Source organism: Tamandua tetradactyla, chromosome 2 (genome assembly GCF_023851605.1).
Source record: "Tamandua tetradactyla isolate mTamTet1 chromosome 2, mTamTet1.pri, whole genome shotgun sequence".
NCBI lineage: Eukaryota > Metazoa > Chordata > Mammalia > Pilosa > Myrmecophagidae > Tamandua > Tamandua tetradactyla.
This window is the reverse complement of record NC_135328.1, coordinates 123,069,393-123,085,237: the sequence shown is the minus strand read 5'-3', so window position 1 is coordinate 123,085,237 and position 15,845 is coordinate 123,069,393. Positions and strand designations below refer to the sequence as shown.

The 15,845-nt window shown below is 46.6% G+C and overlaps 1 long non-coding RNA gene across 1 annotated transcript in view; it reads left to right on the top strand.

Moving 5' to 3' along the window:
* Positions 1-10,660, top strand: part of LOC143661926 (uncharacterized) — a 31,121-nt gene extending 20,461 nt beyond the window's left edge. The window contains exon 3 of the long non-coding RNA XR_013164997.1: positions 10,496-10,660. This is a non-coding gene — a long non-coding RNA (uncharacterized LOC143661926). The remainder of the gene's footprint in view (positions 1-10,495) is intronic.
* The last annotated feature ends 5,185 nt before the right edge of the window (positions 10,661-15,845 follow it).

Genomic DNA, 15,845 nt, shown 5'->3' with positions numbered 1-15,845 from the left:
CAAGCCACCCCAGGGTGTATCTGAAAAGATAATAGTTGATTTTAGAAGAAAATGTAGGGAAATATCTTATAAATATTTTAATAGGAAGCAGTTTCCTAGACTTTAGACCCAAAGAATTAGCATTGAAAAAAGAAATAGATAAATGGGAAGTCCTCAAAATTAAACACTTTTGTGCACCAAAGAACTTTGTGAAGAAAGTAAAAAGGCAGCCTACACAATGGGAGACAATATTGGGAACTACATATCAGATAAGGGTTTAGTATCAAGAATATGTAGACAGATTCTCCAACACAGCAATAAAAAGACAAACAACCCATTTTTAAAAATGGGCAAAATGCATGAACAGACACTTCTCAGATGAAGAAATGCAAATGGATAAACTTCACTGGCTATTAGGGAAATGCAAATCCAAACCACAATGAGATATCATCTGACACCCACTAGAATGGCATTATGAAAAAACAAACAGAAAACAACAAGTGCTTGAAAGGACGTGGAGAAAGAGGCACACTTATTCACTGTTGGTGGGAATGTAAAATGGTACTACTGCTATGGAAGACAGTTTAGCGGCTCCTCAGGAAGTTAAGTATAGATTTGCCATATGATCCAGCAATCCCATTACTAGGTATATATTCAGAGGACCTAAGGGCAAGGCCACAAATGGACATTTGTACACCAATGTTTATAGCAGCATTACTTATGATTGCCAAGAGATGGAAACATCCCAGGTGTCCATCAATGAGTGGATGAACAAGCTGTGGTATATACATACAATGGACTATTATGCAGCAGTAAGACAGAATAAAGTCATGAAACATGTAACAACGTGGATAAAACTTGAGGACATTATGCTGAGTGAAATTAGCTGGAAACAAAAGGACAAATACTGTATGGTCTCACTAATACGAGCTAACATTAATGAGTGAACTTTGAGAATTGAGGTTAAGAACACAGGTTATCAGGAGATAGAAATAGGGTAGAGATTGGGCAATTGGTGCTGAAGGAATACAGATTGTGCAACAGGACTGATAGTAAAAATTCAGAAATGGATAGCACAATACTACTTAATGGTGGCACAATAATATAAGTACACTGAACGAAGCTGAATGTGCATATGATTGAGGGAGAAGGGCTGGGGGCACTTATGAAACCAGAAGGAAAGGTAGAGGATAAAGACTGAGGTGGTGTAATTTAGGAATGCCTATAGTGGACATGGATAGTGAGTAAATGTACAAATAAAAAAGCATTTTGCAGGGGGGAGAACAAGTGAACGTCCACATTGCAGGATGTTGAAAATAGATGGTATGTGGGAAAAAGTACAATCAACGCAAGCTGGGGTCTATAGTCAACAGTAACATTGTATAATGCTTCCACTGAATGTAACAAAGGCATTATGCCAGAATTAAATGTAGACAGGTGGGGGCATGGGGGAAGGGTATGGATTCTTTGTGGAAGAAAAGGCAATGTCTTCATATAGATTATGGTGGTGAAGGCATGTCTATACACTTAGGTTGGATGGTATGATGTGTTTAAAACTGTTTAAAAATGAACAGAGAGAAACAGGTGAATGTGGAGAAAGAGATGTACCTGTTCACTGTCAGAAGGGAAACTGAGAGATGCAGCCTCTTGGAGGATAATGCGGTGGTTCCACAGGAAGCTAGGGGTGGTGTTCTAGTTTGCTAGCTGCCAGAATACAATATACCAGAAACAGAATGGCTTTTTGAAAAGGGGAACTTACTAAGTTTCTAGTTTACAATTCTAAGGCCATGAAAGTGCTCCAATTAAAGCAAGTTTATAAAAATGTCCAAATTAAGGCACCAAGAAGAAGTTACCTTCACTCAAAAAAGGTCTTGATCTTGGGGCTCACCCCTATGAAACTTATTCCTCCAAAGGCTAGGCTAGGCCTACTGCTAATTATGCCTAAGAATCAACCCCAGAAAACCTCTTTTGTTGCTCAGATGTGACCTCTCACTCTAAGCCAACTTGGCAAGTGAACTCACTTCCCTCCCCCTTACGTGGGACATGACTCCCAGGGGTGTAAATCTTCCTAGCAACATTGGAAAGAACTCCCAGGCTGAGTCATTGACCTGGCATCATGGGATTGAGAAAACCTTCTTGACTAAAAGGGAGAAGAGAGAAATGAGACCAAACGGAATTTCAGGGGCTGAGAAAGTTCAAACAGAGTCAAGTGGAGCTTATTCTTATGCATTATATAGACATCCCTTTTTAGATTATAGTGTATTGCAGTGGCTAGAGGGAAGTACTTGAAACTGCTGAGCTGTATTCTAGTAGCCTTGATTTTCGAAGACGATTGTATAAAGATATAACTTTTACAATGTGACTGTGTGATTGTGAAATCCTTGTGTCTGATGCTCCTTTTATCCAGGGTATGGATAGATGAGTAAAAAGTATTGATAAAAAATAAATAAACAGGAAGTGCGAGGGTAGTCCAGTGGAAGAATTTTCGCCTTCCATGCAGGAGACCTGGGTTTGATTCTGCACCTATTCACTTCCCCAAACAAAGAAACCAACAAAAACAAACAAACAAATTCAACAAATGGTGCTGCAATAACGGGACATTCACATGGAAAAAGAATGAAATGTGACCCCTGCCATACAATATACAAAAGAAAAATAAATACACAAATAAATAAATAAATAATAGGAGGGGCAAAGGGTAGAATAAGTGGGGTAGATGGAAATACTAATGGTCAATGAGAGGGAGGTGGGAGGGGTAAGGGGTATGGGAGGTATGAGTTTTTTATTTTTATTTCTTTTTCTGGAGTGATGCAAATGTTCCAAAAAATGATCATGGTGATGAATACTCAACTATGTGATATTGTGAGCCACTGATATACACCATGTATGGAATGTATGTGTGTGAAGATTTGTCAATAATTTTTTTTTAAAGCCTTTAAAAAAAGGTAGCAGTTGAAACTTACCCTTAGCTGATGAAAGACCTAGTCTTCAGAATCAGAATTATCAACTGTCATGGTTAGGGACAGGTGTCAACTTGGCCAAGTTGTGGTACCTGTTCATCTGATTGGGCAAGCGCTGACCTGTCTGTTGCAATGAGGACATTTCATAGGATTAGGTCATGATCACGTCAGCTACATCCACAGCTGATTCCATTTGTAATCAGCCAAAGGGGAGTGTCTTCTGCAATTAGTGATGCTAAATGCAATCATGGGAAGCCTTTTAAGGAGGACTCAGAGGAGACAGGTTGCATTCCTGCTTTGGCTGGTGAGCCTCTCCTGTGGAGTTCGTCCAGGCCATCCATTGGAGTCATCGGCTTCGCAGCCTGCCCTGTGGATTTTGGACTCTGCATTCCTACGGTCACGTGAGACACTTTCATAAATTTTATATTTGCAAGTGTTCCCTGTTGGTTCTGTTTCTCTAGAGAACCCTAACTAATACATCTTGGTACCAGGAGTGGTTCTTAAGGAACAGAATCTTAAAAATGGGTTTTTATGAATGGTTTTCTACTCTGACTGGGCTCAGAGACACTAAGGACTCTGATTACCATAATCAGAATGACACTCCCAATCCATGGACTGAGTTGGCAAAGGAGATAGTCAAAATATCATCATTCGATTCTCCTAATGCTTCGCTTGTACGAAGCCAGACTCTGGGGGATAATGTTTTTGACACCTTTACAGAGTTTTGTAGGAATAAGAGTTATAGAGATGTTGGTTGGTTGTTGTTAGATACACTGTCTACATTAAAGGGTGAAAGGGATGGGCTTAAGGCTTCAAACAAGAAGCTTAAGTGCCGTCTGAAAGATGTAGAGGTTTCTATGAGTATCCTGAAGGAAAATTTTATTTCCTGTAGCCGTAGACTTGAGATCTCTGAAAATCAGACTCAGAATCTTATTGTTAGAGTAGCAACTTTACAACGTAAACTGAAATCTCAGTCTTGCATGGTGTCTGCCGTTAAAGTGAGGGCATTGATTGGAAAGGAGTGGGACCCTGAAAAATGGGATGGTGACATATGGATTGATAATGATGTTGGGGGTGAGGTTGAAACCCTAGACCATGCTGAGCCTTCTTTAGATAACCCTGTAATAGTCTGCCCTGAGGACATAGCCGCCCCACCTCCAGCCTGCCTTGAGGAATTGGCCACCCAACCTCCTCCTGAAGGGATTAGCCCTAGAGTTATTAATCCTGTTTCACCAGATGAAACTGCAAATGAAAGCCCTGAAGCAAATGGCTTGGAAGATATTTCTAATTCTTTTCATGACCCACCCCCACCACCCCTCATTTCTTCTAGACCTATAACTAGTCTAAAGTCCCAACAGGCCCCTAAAGGTGAGGTACAAAGTATCACACATGAGGAGGTACGTTATACTCCAAAAGAACTGTGTGAGTTTTCCAATTTATATAGACAGAAATCAGGGGAATATGTGTGGCAATGGATTTTAAGAGTGTGGGATAATGGTGGGAGGAATATAAGGCTGGATCAGGCTGAATTTATTGATATGGGCCCACTAAGCAGAGATTCTGCATTCAATGTTATAGCTAGAGCAGTTAGAAAAGGTGTTAACAGCTTGTTTGGGTGGTTGGTTGAAACATGGATCAAAAGGTGGCCAACATTACCTGAGGTTGAAATGCCAGAACTGCCCTGGTATAATGTAGATGAGGGGATCCAGAGGCTTAGAGAGATTGGGATGTTAGAGTGGATTTATCATGCAAAGCCTGCTCTTACACCCCAGGAATGTCCAGAGGATGCACCTTTTACCAGAACAGTGAGAAATAAATTTGTGAGACTAGCACCATCATCCCTCAAGAGCTCTGTGGTTGCACTTCTCTGTAGGTCAGATATTACTGTAGGAACTGCTGTCACTGAGCTGGAATCCTTAAACACAATGGGGATGACAGGATCCCGAGTTGGCAGAAGCCAGGTGGCAGCACTTAATCACCAAAGACAGGGTAGACGTGGGTATTATAATAGACAACAAACTCAAAGGAGGCATCAAAATTATATGACGCGCAGAGATTTGTGGCATTGGCTAGTAAATCATGGGGTGCCTAGAAATACAATAGAAGGGCAGCCTACTAAATTCTTGTTGGAGCTGTATAAACAAAAGAGTTCTAGGTCAAGGGAACAGAAGTCTAACCTGAATTACAAAAACACAGAGTCACGGCCCCTCAACCAATTTCCAGACTTGAAACAGTTTACAGACCCTGAGCCCCTTGAATGAAGGGGAGGCCAGGTCCCTATGGGGAAGAAACCTGTTACACTGCCACAAATTTATACTGTTAACCTTCCTCTAAGTCTTCCCCAAGGAGACCGACGGCCTTTTACCAGGGTAACTGTGCATTGGGGAAAAGGAAATGATCAGATATTTCGGGGATTATTAGACACTGGTTCAGAAGTGACATTAATTCCAGGGGACCCAAAACGTCACTCTGGACCACCAGTCAGAGTGGGGGCTTATGGAGGCCAGGTGATCAATGGAGTTTTAGCTCAGGTCCGTCTCACAGTGGGTCCAGTGGGCCCCCGGACCCATCCTGTAGTTATTTCCCCTGTTCCGGAATGTATAATTGGCATAGACATACTGAGCAACTGGCAGAATCCCCACGTTGGTTCTCTAACTCGTGCAGTGAGGGCTATTATGGTGGGGAAGGCCAAGTGGAAGCCACTAGAACTGCCCCTACCAAGCAAAATAGTAAATCAAAAGCAATACCGTATTCCTGGAGGGATTGCAGAGATTACTGCCACTCTTAAGGACTTGAAAGATGCAGGGGTGGTGATTCCCACCACATCCCCATTCAACTCTCCTATTTGGCCTGTGCAGAAAACAGATGGGTCTTGGAGAATGACAGTGGATTATCGTAAACTCAACCAGGTGGTAACTCCAATTGCAGCTGCTGTTCCAGATGTAGTATCATTGCTTGAGCAAATCAATACATCCCCTGGTATCTGGTATGCAGCTATTGATCTGGCATGTGCTTTTTTCTCAATAGCTATTAGTAAGGACCACCAGAAACAGTTTGCTTTCAGCTGGCAAGGTCAGCAATATACTTTCACTGTCCTACCTCAGGGGTATATCAACTCTCCAGCCCTATGTCATAATCTTGTTCGCAGAGACCTTGATCATTTCTCCCTCCCACAAGACATCACACTGGTCCATTATATTGATGATATCATGCTGATTGGACCTAGTGAGCAAGAAGTAGCAACTACTCTAGATTTACTGGTAAGGCATTTGCGTGTCAGAGGATGGGAGATAAATCCAACAAAAATACAGGGGCCTTCCACCTCAGTAAAATTTCTAGGTGTCCAGTGGTGTGGGGCATGTCGAGATATCCCTTCTAAGGTGAAGGATAAATTGCTGCATCTGGCCCCTCCCACAACCAAAAAAGAGGCACAACGCCTAGTGGGTCTTTTTGGATTTTGGCGACAACATATTCCTCATTTGGGTGTGCTACTCCGGCCCATTTATCGAGTGACCAGAAAAGCTGCTAATTTTGAGTGGGGACCTGAGCAAGAGGAGGCTCTGTGACAGGTCCAGGCTGCTGTACAAGCTGCTCTGCCACTTGGGCCATATGATCCAGCAGATCCAATGGTGCTGGAAGTGTCAGTGGCAAATAGAGATGCTGTCTGGAGCCTTTGGCAGGCCCCTATAGGAGAATCACAACGCAGACCCTTAGGATTTTGGAGCAAAGCCTTACCATCTGCTGCAGATAACTACTCTCCTTTTGAGAAACAGCTTTTGGCCTGCTACTGGGCCTTAGTAGAGACTGAACGCTTAACCATGGGCCACCAAGTTACCATGAGACCTGAGTTGCCTATCATGAGTTGGGTGTTGTCTGACCCACCAAGCCATAAAGTTGGGCATGCACAGCAGCACTCTATTGTAAAGTGGAAATGGTATATACGAGATAGAGCCAGAGCAGGTCCTGAAGGCACAAGTAAGTTACATGAAGAAGTGGCACAAATGCCCACGGTTTCCACTCCTGCTGCCACATTACCTTCTCTTTCCCAGATCAGAGCTATGGCCTCTTGGGGAGTTCCTTACAGTGAATTGACTGAGGAAGAGAAAACTCGGGCCTGGTTTACAGATGGTTCAGCACGATATGCAGGTACCACCCGAAAGTGGACAGCTGCAGCATTACAACCCCTTTCTGGGGTGTCCTTGAAGGACAGTGGTGAGGGGAAATCCTCCCAGTGGGCAGAACTTCGAGCAGTGCACCTGGTTGTTCATTTTGCTTGGAAGGAAAACTGGCCAGAGGTGCGTTTGTATACTGACTCATGGGCTGTTGCTAATGGTTTGGCTGAATGGTCAGGGACTTGGAAAGACCATAATTGGAAAATTGGTGACAAAGAGGTCTGGGGAAGAAGTATGTGGATAGACCTTTCTGAGTGGGCTAAAAACATGAAGATATTTGTGTCCCATGTGAATGCACACCAGAGGGTCACTTCAGCAGAGGAAGATTTTAATAATCAAGTGGATAAGATGACCCGTTCTATGGATACCAGTCAGCCTCTTTCCTCAGCAACTCCTGTTATTGCCCAATGGGCTCATGAACAAAGTGGCCATGGTGGTAGGGATGGAGGTTATGCATGGGCTCAGCAACATGGACTTCCACTCACCAAGGCTGACCTGGCTACAGCCACTGCTGAGTGCCCAATCTGCCAGCAGCAGAGACCCACACTCAGCCCCCGATATGGCACCATTCCCTGAGGTGACCAGCCAGCTACATGGTGGCAGGTTGATTACATTGGACCACTCCCTTCATGGAAGGGGCAGCGATTTGTTCTAACTGGAATAGACACATACTCTGGATATGGGTTTGCTTTCCCTGCACGCAACGCTTTTGCCAAAACTACTATCCGTGGGCTTAGAGAATGCCTTATCCATCGTCATGGTATTCCACATAGCATTGCTTCGGATCAAGGAACACACTTCACAGCAAATGAAGTGCGAGAATGGGCACATGCTCATGGAATTCTCTGGTCTTACCATGTTCCCCATCATCCAGAAGCTGCTGGATTGATAGAACGGTGGAATGGCCTTTTGAAAACTCAATTACGGTGCCAACTAGGTGGCAAAAACTTGAAAGGCTGGGGTAATGTTCTCCAGGAAGCTGTGTATGCTCTGAATCAGCGTCCACTGTATGGTGCTGTTTCTCCCATAGCCAGAATCCATGGGTCCAGGAACCAAGGGGTGGAAATGGGTGTGGTGCCACTCACTATTACTCCTAGTGATCCACTAGGAAAATTTTTGCTTCCTGTCCCTGCTACCCTGAGTTCTGCTGGTCTACAGGTTTTAGTTCCAAAACGGGGTGTGCTTTCTCCAGGAGAAACAACAGTGATACCACTGAACTGGAAGTTAAGATTGCCACCTGGCCACTTTGGGCTACTTATGCCTCTGGATCAACACACCAAGAAGGGGATTACATTATTGTCTGGGGTAACTGACCCTGACTATCAGAAGGAAGTTGGACTGCAACTACATAATGGAGGTAAAGAAGAGTTTTCTTGGAATATAGGAGATCCCCTGGGGCGTCTATTAGTACTACCATGCCCTGTGATTAAAATCAATGGAAAACTGCAACAACACAATCCAGGCAGGACCACTAATGGCTCTGAGACTTCAGGAATGAAGGTTTGGGTCACCCCACCAGGCAAAGAACCACGGCCAGCTGAAGTGCTTGCTGAGGGGAAAGGGAACATGGAATGGGTAGTGGAAGAAGGTAGTGATAAATATGAACTTCGACCACGTGATCAGTTACAGAAACGAGGACTGTAATGCTGTTTTGTTTGTGTTATACTATTTAAGTTGTAAGATATCAAGTTTAAGAATGAATGTTGCCCAAGGATTTGCACGCTATTCTGGAGAGATTTAATGTGTTTCCAGTTATATGCAGGACAGTTGAGTATTGTCAGGTAAAAAAAAAAAAATGTGTGCTTATTTGTTTTCATTTGGAAATTAAGTATGGTCTAAGGTGATATATATATATGCCAAGTTGACAAGGGGTGGACTGTCATGGTTAGGGACAGGTGTCAACTTGGCCAAGTTGTGGTACCTGTTCATCTGATTGGGCAAGCGCTGGCCTGTCTGTTGCAATGAGGACATTTCATAGGATTAGGTCATGATCACGTCAGCTACATCCACAGCTGATTCCATTTGTAATCAGCCAAAGGGGAGTGTCTTCTGCAATTAGTGATGCTAAATGCAATCATGGGAAGCCTTTTAAGGAGGACTCAGAGGAGACAGGTTGCATTCCTGCTTTGGCTGGTGAGCCTCTCCTGTGGAGTTCGTCCAGGCCATCCATTGGAGTCATCGGCTTCGCAGCCTGCCCTGTGGATTTTGGACTCTGCATTCCTACGGTCATGTGAGACACTTTCATAAATTTTATATTTGCAAGTGTTCCCTGTTGGTTCTGTTTCTCTAGAGAACCCTAACTAATACATCAACTAATCCAAAGCAGGAAAATAAAAAGAAAGCCATTCCTAGCAAGGTTATATGTAATGTTGAAATAATATCTTCCATAGGCTGAGAGAAAACAATTGTCAATCTAGAATTGAATACCATAGAAAGTATCTTTCAAAATTGAAAACAAGTCATTTTCAGAAAAGGTAAAACTGAGAGTGTTTTTATCCACAGATATTAATAAAAGCCTTTTTTATAAAGCCAATCTGTTTCTGTTGTGTCTCATTCCGGCAGCTAGCAAACTAGAACATACCCCAACAAACACACGTTCTTAATCTTAATCTGAGTCCCTATGGGTGTGAATCCATTTTAATAGGACCTTTTGAAAATATTATTTTTAGTTTAGGTGTGACCCACTGAATTAGGGTGAGACTTAATCTGGATTACTGAGTCCTTATAAAGAGAAGGGCACAAGGAGAAGCCAGAAGTTACTGAAAACCAGAAGAGCAGATGAGAGGAGAGGAGAGGACATCACCATGTGATGGGTGGCAGAAATACAAGTCAAGGAATCCCAAGGATGTTAAAATAATATCTTCCATGTGGCTGCCAACACCAGAGTACCATGGACTCAGAGAGAAAGCAAGCCTGGCTGGTATCTTGATTTTGGACTTTTTGTAGCCTCAAAACCATGAGCCAATAAATTCCTTTTGTTAAGCCAAACCAGTTGATGATATTTGCGATCACAGTTCTGGCAGACTTAGTATGCATGCTAAAATGTTTAGGGAAATAAAACAAGGGGAATAGAATGTTTGACTTTTTTTTTTTCTTACATAGGCAGGCACCAGGAATTGAACCCAGGTCCTCTGGCATGGCAGGCAAGCATTCTTGCCTGCTCAGCCACCGTGGCCTGTCCTGGAGTGTTTGACTTTTAATCAAGGAGGGAGAAAAGAAAGAAATGATACATAATACTGCACTGATGTAAAAGAAGGTAAAAAAAGAAGTGTAGAACAGGCAAGACAAATCGAGAACACTAAAAAAAGAGATAGCTGAAATAAATCTAAATATCCTATAAATTAAAATGTGTGTGAACTTAACACATCCTCTTTTCTGCCTGAGCCCCCTTTCATTTGTAGGGACAACTGATGAAGGTGTAACAGAGGCCTGTGGACACAATATGAAATCGTGTGTGGAAATTCCTGGGCTGCAGTCTGAAGTAGTGCTGATTTTTCCCAAAGCCTCAAATAGCATGCCTTTCAGGTATTAATATAGAAAACATTAGAAACCCAGTTTAAAAAAATGAAGTGCGGGTTTATAAATGGGTAGACTATTTCTCGAAAGACCCAGGAAGCATTGGTGACACTGACTGATAACCGCCTAGGAGAACTGGGTAGGAAGGAGGGAAAATCTATGTTTTATTGTGCCCTTTGAATTTCATAGTATGGATTTATTCAGAGAAAAATTAACAACTGCACAAAAATTAATAAAGTCATTGAAAGGATACATAATCCAGGAAGAAGGAAAATAAAAAGCATAAGTAATACATAATAGGTATGTTCACAGAAAACAAAAAGCAGGCATTCAACTAGAACAAACGCCAGTCGTGTGTTCCCCATTTATCATTTGTCCCAGAGTCTCTGCCCACCTATCCAGGCCAGGGTAGGCTGGATGGCATTTCCCTTCATTCCTGGGCAGGGAGCGGGGGCTAGTGGTCCTTGCTGAGTCGTTTCTGGGCCCTGCAAAGGGGGTCACCGATGACTTCTAATTTCCCAGCCACTAACTGATGATGGAACTTGGACTTCCTCCCCAGACTAAGGCAGCCCAGACTTAGCTCATTCACCTGCAAAGGAAGTGGCAAAGGGTGATGGTTGGCAGAGCCTGGGGATGGGAGGGCACTGCGGTGGGGTGGTTGGGGAGGGCTTTATGGTGCCTGTGTGTTTGTGTGTGTGAGAGAGAGAATATCACTAGCCTGCCTTGGGGCAGGATATCTGTGGTGTCTCCAGGATGCTACCAAGCAAGAACAGTGGCACTAGGAGATTGGAGGAGCACCAAGGTTGAGGAGGCCAGTGTGGTGACTGGTACGGAATGCCCACTTCCAGAAGCTCAGATCACTAAACCACTAAGGGCAGGTGGAAGAGCAAAGGGGGGCTTCTGAAGCATCCCAGATCAAACAGAAACCGACACCCACCAGACTGATGCACTTAGCCCTGAGGTTAACAGATTCTCCCTGGCATTTGGCTCCCAGGACAGAGCTTGTGCTGTGCAGCCTTCCAACTCCGACAGAGAGGTCAGAGCTTTGGAGAAAAAAAAGGCGGAATCAGATGGCCTGATTCCGGAGTGCCTCTGCTGTGCACTAGTTATGTGACCCCCTGTGCCTCAGTTTCTTCCCCTGTAAAATGGAGACAATAATATCTACCTGGAAGGGCTCTGAGGAAAGTTCAAAGAGAAAATCCACTTGAAGTGTTTACCAAATAACAGCAAATACTAAACGTTCAATAAATGAGGCCCAATGCCCTCAGAGTCTTTATTCCCCAGCCCAAACCACCCTATACTGGCTAAAAGAAGAAGCGTGAGTTTTTTAAAAGCCATGCAAGGTCCCGGGTGCGTTCTAACAAACTTTTCAGGGAAGCAGTGTGGAGAATGGATCAGCGAAGGAGGAAGCTAAAGGCCAGGGACCCAGGGAATCATCTCTGCAGGCGTCCAGGTGAAGGGAGCCGCCTAGGGTCCTGGGCAGTGGGAAGGGAAAACTCTTGAAGACCTTCTGCAGGACTTGATAACGAAACTGCTCGGCCCAGGGCGCTGGCTTTGAGGGCAGGGGGAGGGGGAAGACAGAGAAGGCAGCTGCAGAGAAGATCTTGGGGCGTGGGCATCAGACGTGTGACTTGGGACTTAATGCAGAACCGGCAGGTCCAGGAGGCGGTTATAAATCCAGGGGTGGGGCTCAGGCTGGACGTGGAGTATTTAGGTCTGTGGGGGGCCGCTTCTCGGCGCAGCTGGCCCTCGTCAAGGTGGAGTCTGAGGAGGTGTTAAGCCCGACTTCCCCCTTGGACGGTGCTGCTCGGCTGTCGGGCGTGCCTGGCGGAGCCGCCCGGGGCCCTCGCTGACACCTCACTTGGAACCAGCCAGAAGTTTCTTCTTGCCCGGCTTCCTTCCTTCCTTCCTCCGCGCCTCGCAGTCCCCCAGTCAGAGTTCCCATTCCTCCAGCCCTCGCCGGGCCCCCGCCTTCCAGCGAGTGCGGCGCGGCCGGCCCGGCTTCCCATGACCTCAGTTAGACTAACTCGGGCTCAAGTCGGGGCTGGTTTCTCGGCGGGCGGCCGTCCAGACCGCAGAAACCGCCGCCGTTCACACCCGGCGGCCGCGGCCAGGCCCCGGAACGGCGCGGGCAGTCGGGCCAGGGGACCCTCTCGTTTCGAGTCCCTGCTCTCCCACCGACCCCCACTCCCACCCCCGCCTCCCCACGTTCCCCCTCCAGCCCAGGGCTGCCGGGGGAGGATCTCCCCGCTCGCAGCCCGGCCTCGGGGCCTCCAAGTTGCTGACTCTCGACCCCTCCGCGCCTGAGCGGGGTCTGCAATCAGGGGCTCGCGGGTGCACGCAGCTTCCGGGGATGGGGAGCGTGCCGGATCGCCCATCGCCAGCCAGGGGTCCCCTTCTCCGCATCGCCTCTCATCTATCTTCCCGGCCGCATTGCCGCGGCGGGGCAGCCGGACCCCCTCCCCCGGGGGCGGGGTCCTCCTGGGCTTTGTGCACCGGAGGCTCAGCGGGAGGCGGGACCCCTTCCAAAGGGCCCCCTCGCCCCTCTCGCCACCCTCTGCGCGGTGGAAAGGCCCCCGAGGCCCTGCCGGCGGTTGAGAGCGGCCGCCTGACCACCCACCCAGCGCTTCTTGCGCAAAAAGGGACTTGGGGACTTCCCTGAGGTTTGAGGCTATTGCCAGATAACGCACCCCCAGAGGCGCAAGCCCCCGGAGGGGGCTTTTCCGTTTTCCAGGAATACTGTCAGAGCGTAATTTCGTTAGCTTTCTTTCTCTTTCCCCTGATTCCGCGCAACAGTTTCTCCCCTGAGCTCAGGGCGGTGGATCCCTGGCTCGGATTTTGTGGCGCCGCACAGGGAATTTCCATCCACGGTCCCGAGGCAGCGGGTGGCCTCTTTGGAAATCCGCAGAGGATAGTTAAAATGAGTTTCGTTTCATCTGAAACCATTTCTACATCCCTTTAATCTCTACTATTTGCCTGCTAGACGGGAGGGGAAGGAAAAGCAGGGCTGGGCGGCGATGGGGGGCGGTGGTGGGGCGCGCGGCGACCTTCCCCAGGGCGGCGGCTCCCGGGGCAGGACGGGCTGCCCGGCGTTCGCCCCGGGGTCGACGGCAGGAGCGCTCCGCCCCGAGCCTTTGTTGACACTCCAGCAGGCAGCGAGAGCGGCGGCGCGGCCTCCTGGGTGGCCGACACCATGCCAGAGAGTAACATGTCAGGGAGTAGAAGCCAAACGGCCTCCGCTGGCCCAGACTCGGGCAGTGCTCCCGGGGCCCGGCTTCCCGGCGGAAATCTCCGCGCGGCGCTGCCTGTCTGCGGGCACGTCAGGGTTCTGGGCAGTACACCTCCGAGGCCCATCCAAAATGTGAATTCTCTCCTGAAATGTCTGCAGTTCTGCTCCTTTGCGGGTTTTAAAGGCCCAGGGAGACCGGAGGAAGAGATGTTCTGGTTAACTTCCCAAACCCAGAAATTGGGGGTGGCCGTTTTTGGTGCCTCCAGTCCAAAGCTTGTGCCTTTTGCCTCTTTTGAGCTCCGGAATCTTTCCTTGTTTCCACGCTCGAGAGCGGCTGGGCTCCTGGGTGGGTAGCAAGCTTCCTGGTTCTTGCTCGTCTCCCCTAACCTTCTCCAGCACCCTGCCGTGCCCTGAGGTGTCCTTTGGGACTGGGTGAGCTGTGGCGCCTTTCAAGGAAATATGGTTTGTTCTGGGCCTTTTAATAAAGTAACTGTCCTCTCTGCCAGGGCTCTGTGGTACTGGCTGTTTTGCCTTTTCCTGTTTTGTCAGTGAATCGCTGCCCTGGGGGTGACTTGCCTGGTGATCCGGCCTCTGGTGCCCCAGGAATCTTTCAGAGCTCTTTGCACCTGGCTGGCCTAATGAACTTTGCTGATGGCTTATTTTCCCCATATGGAGAAGGAGGGCCAGGACATCTAAAACGGGAATTGGGGGTAGTTAAGAGGTCCCAGAAAGATAAAGGTTTGATGTAGTGTTTGAGGAGAAAGGGAGAAAACTGACGGAGAAGGGAAGCCTGTTAGGCTTGTCTGGGGCATTGAGATTGATTGCAGGGGGTGGGGTGGGGGTGTGGAGGGGAGGGTAGGTGGAGAGAGAAGGAAGGTCCAGTGGTGAGGGAAGGGATTTGAGGCTTTGCCAGGCCTCACAGAAGGGAGGACACTTAGGTCTTGGCAGTGAGGAAAGACAAAACTGAATACAGGAAGCAAAGTGAGGGCCTGGCAGGGTGGGCGGAAGGGGCCAGAGAGGCCCTACTTTGCTCCTATGAGATCAGAAGCTCTCATGCAGTACACCTTGGCATTTATTTGGGAAAATTATTCCCTTTTGTGTTCCTAGCAATGCTTTTATCATAATTTTAGCGAAGAAGAAAATATATATGAATTAGCTATTGTGAGCCTTCTTTTGACATCTGTCAGTTCAGAGCCACGTTCCACTTTTTTAAAAAAAAGAAAATCCAAGGTTAAAATATACTTTGGGTGAGGTATCTAACTGCAAGGGTAGTTCAGTGGTAGAATTCTCCCCTGCTGTGCAGAGACCCAGGTTCCATTCCCAGTCCATGCACCTCCCCACAAAAACAAACAACGATGCAAACAAGCAAAAAAACCACCAAACAAAAATTCAACAAATGGTGCTGCAGTAACAGGATACTCACATGGAAAAATAATGAAATGTGACCCCTGCCATACAGCATAAAAGATACTTTTGGGAAAATAATTTATATTTTAGCTTCACAAGATGACTAACTAGTTTCCTTAGACATATGTAAGAAATTCATGGATGCATACTCTTTTTTTCCCCATACCAAATTAGCTAGAATAATAATGAAGTTGGTTTCAGTTTTTTCTTTCATCTAGTTAACGAAAAAGACATCTGTAGAGAGACATTCTTGTTTTTAACTACAAGAGAGCAGTAAAAATGCAAGAGTGTCAATTGGGCATATGCCCATGACAAAAAGGCATCATACTCTTACACAATTAAGACTGGTCTTAAGTTTGATAACCTGCTGCAAAGCAAGTAACATATATATTGACAAATTATAACCACAAAAATGCTATTTGTGGATATTTCTATAGGAACACGAAAACTTTGGGGCCTACAAAAGCACAGTGTGAGCTCCACCTTGAGCTCAGTTGCATGTCCCCTGGTTTCAAATGGGGGTGGAAGGGGAGGGGGGGAGTGGCTCACTGAGGTGCTTCCATGGAAGTGGTGCCCCCCAGG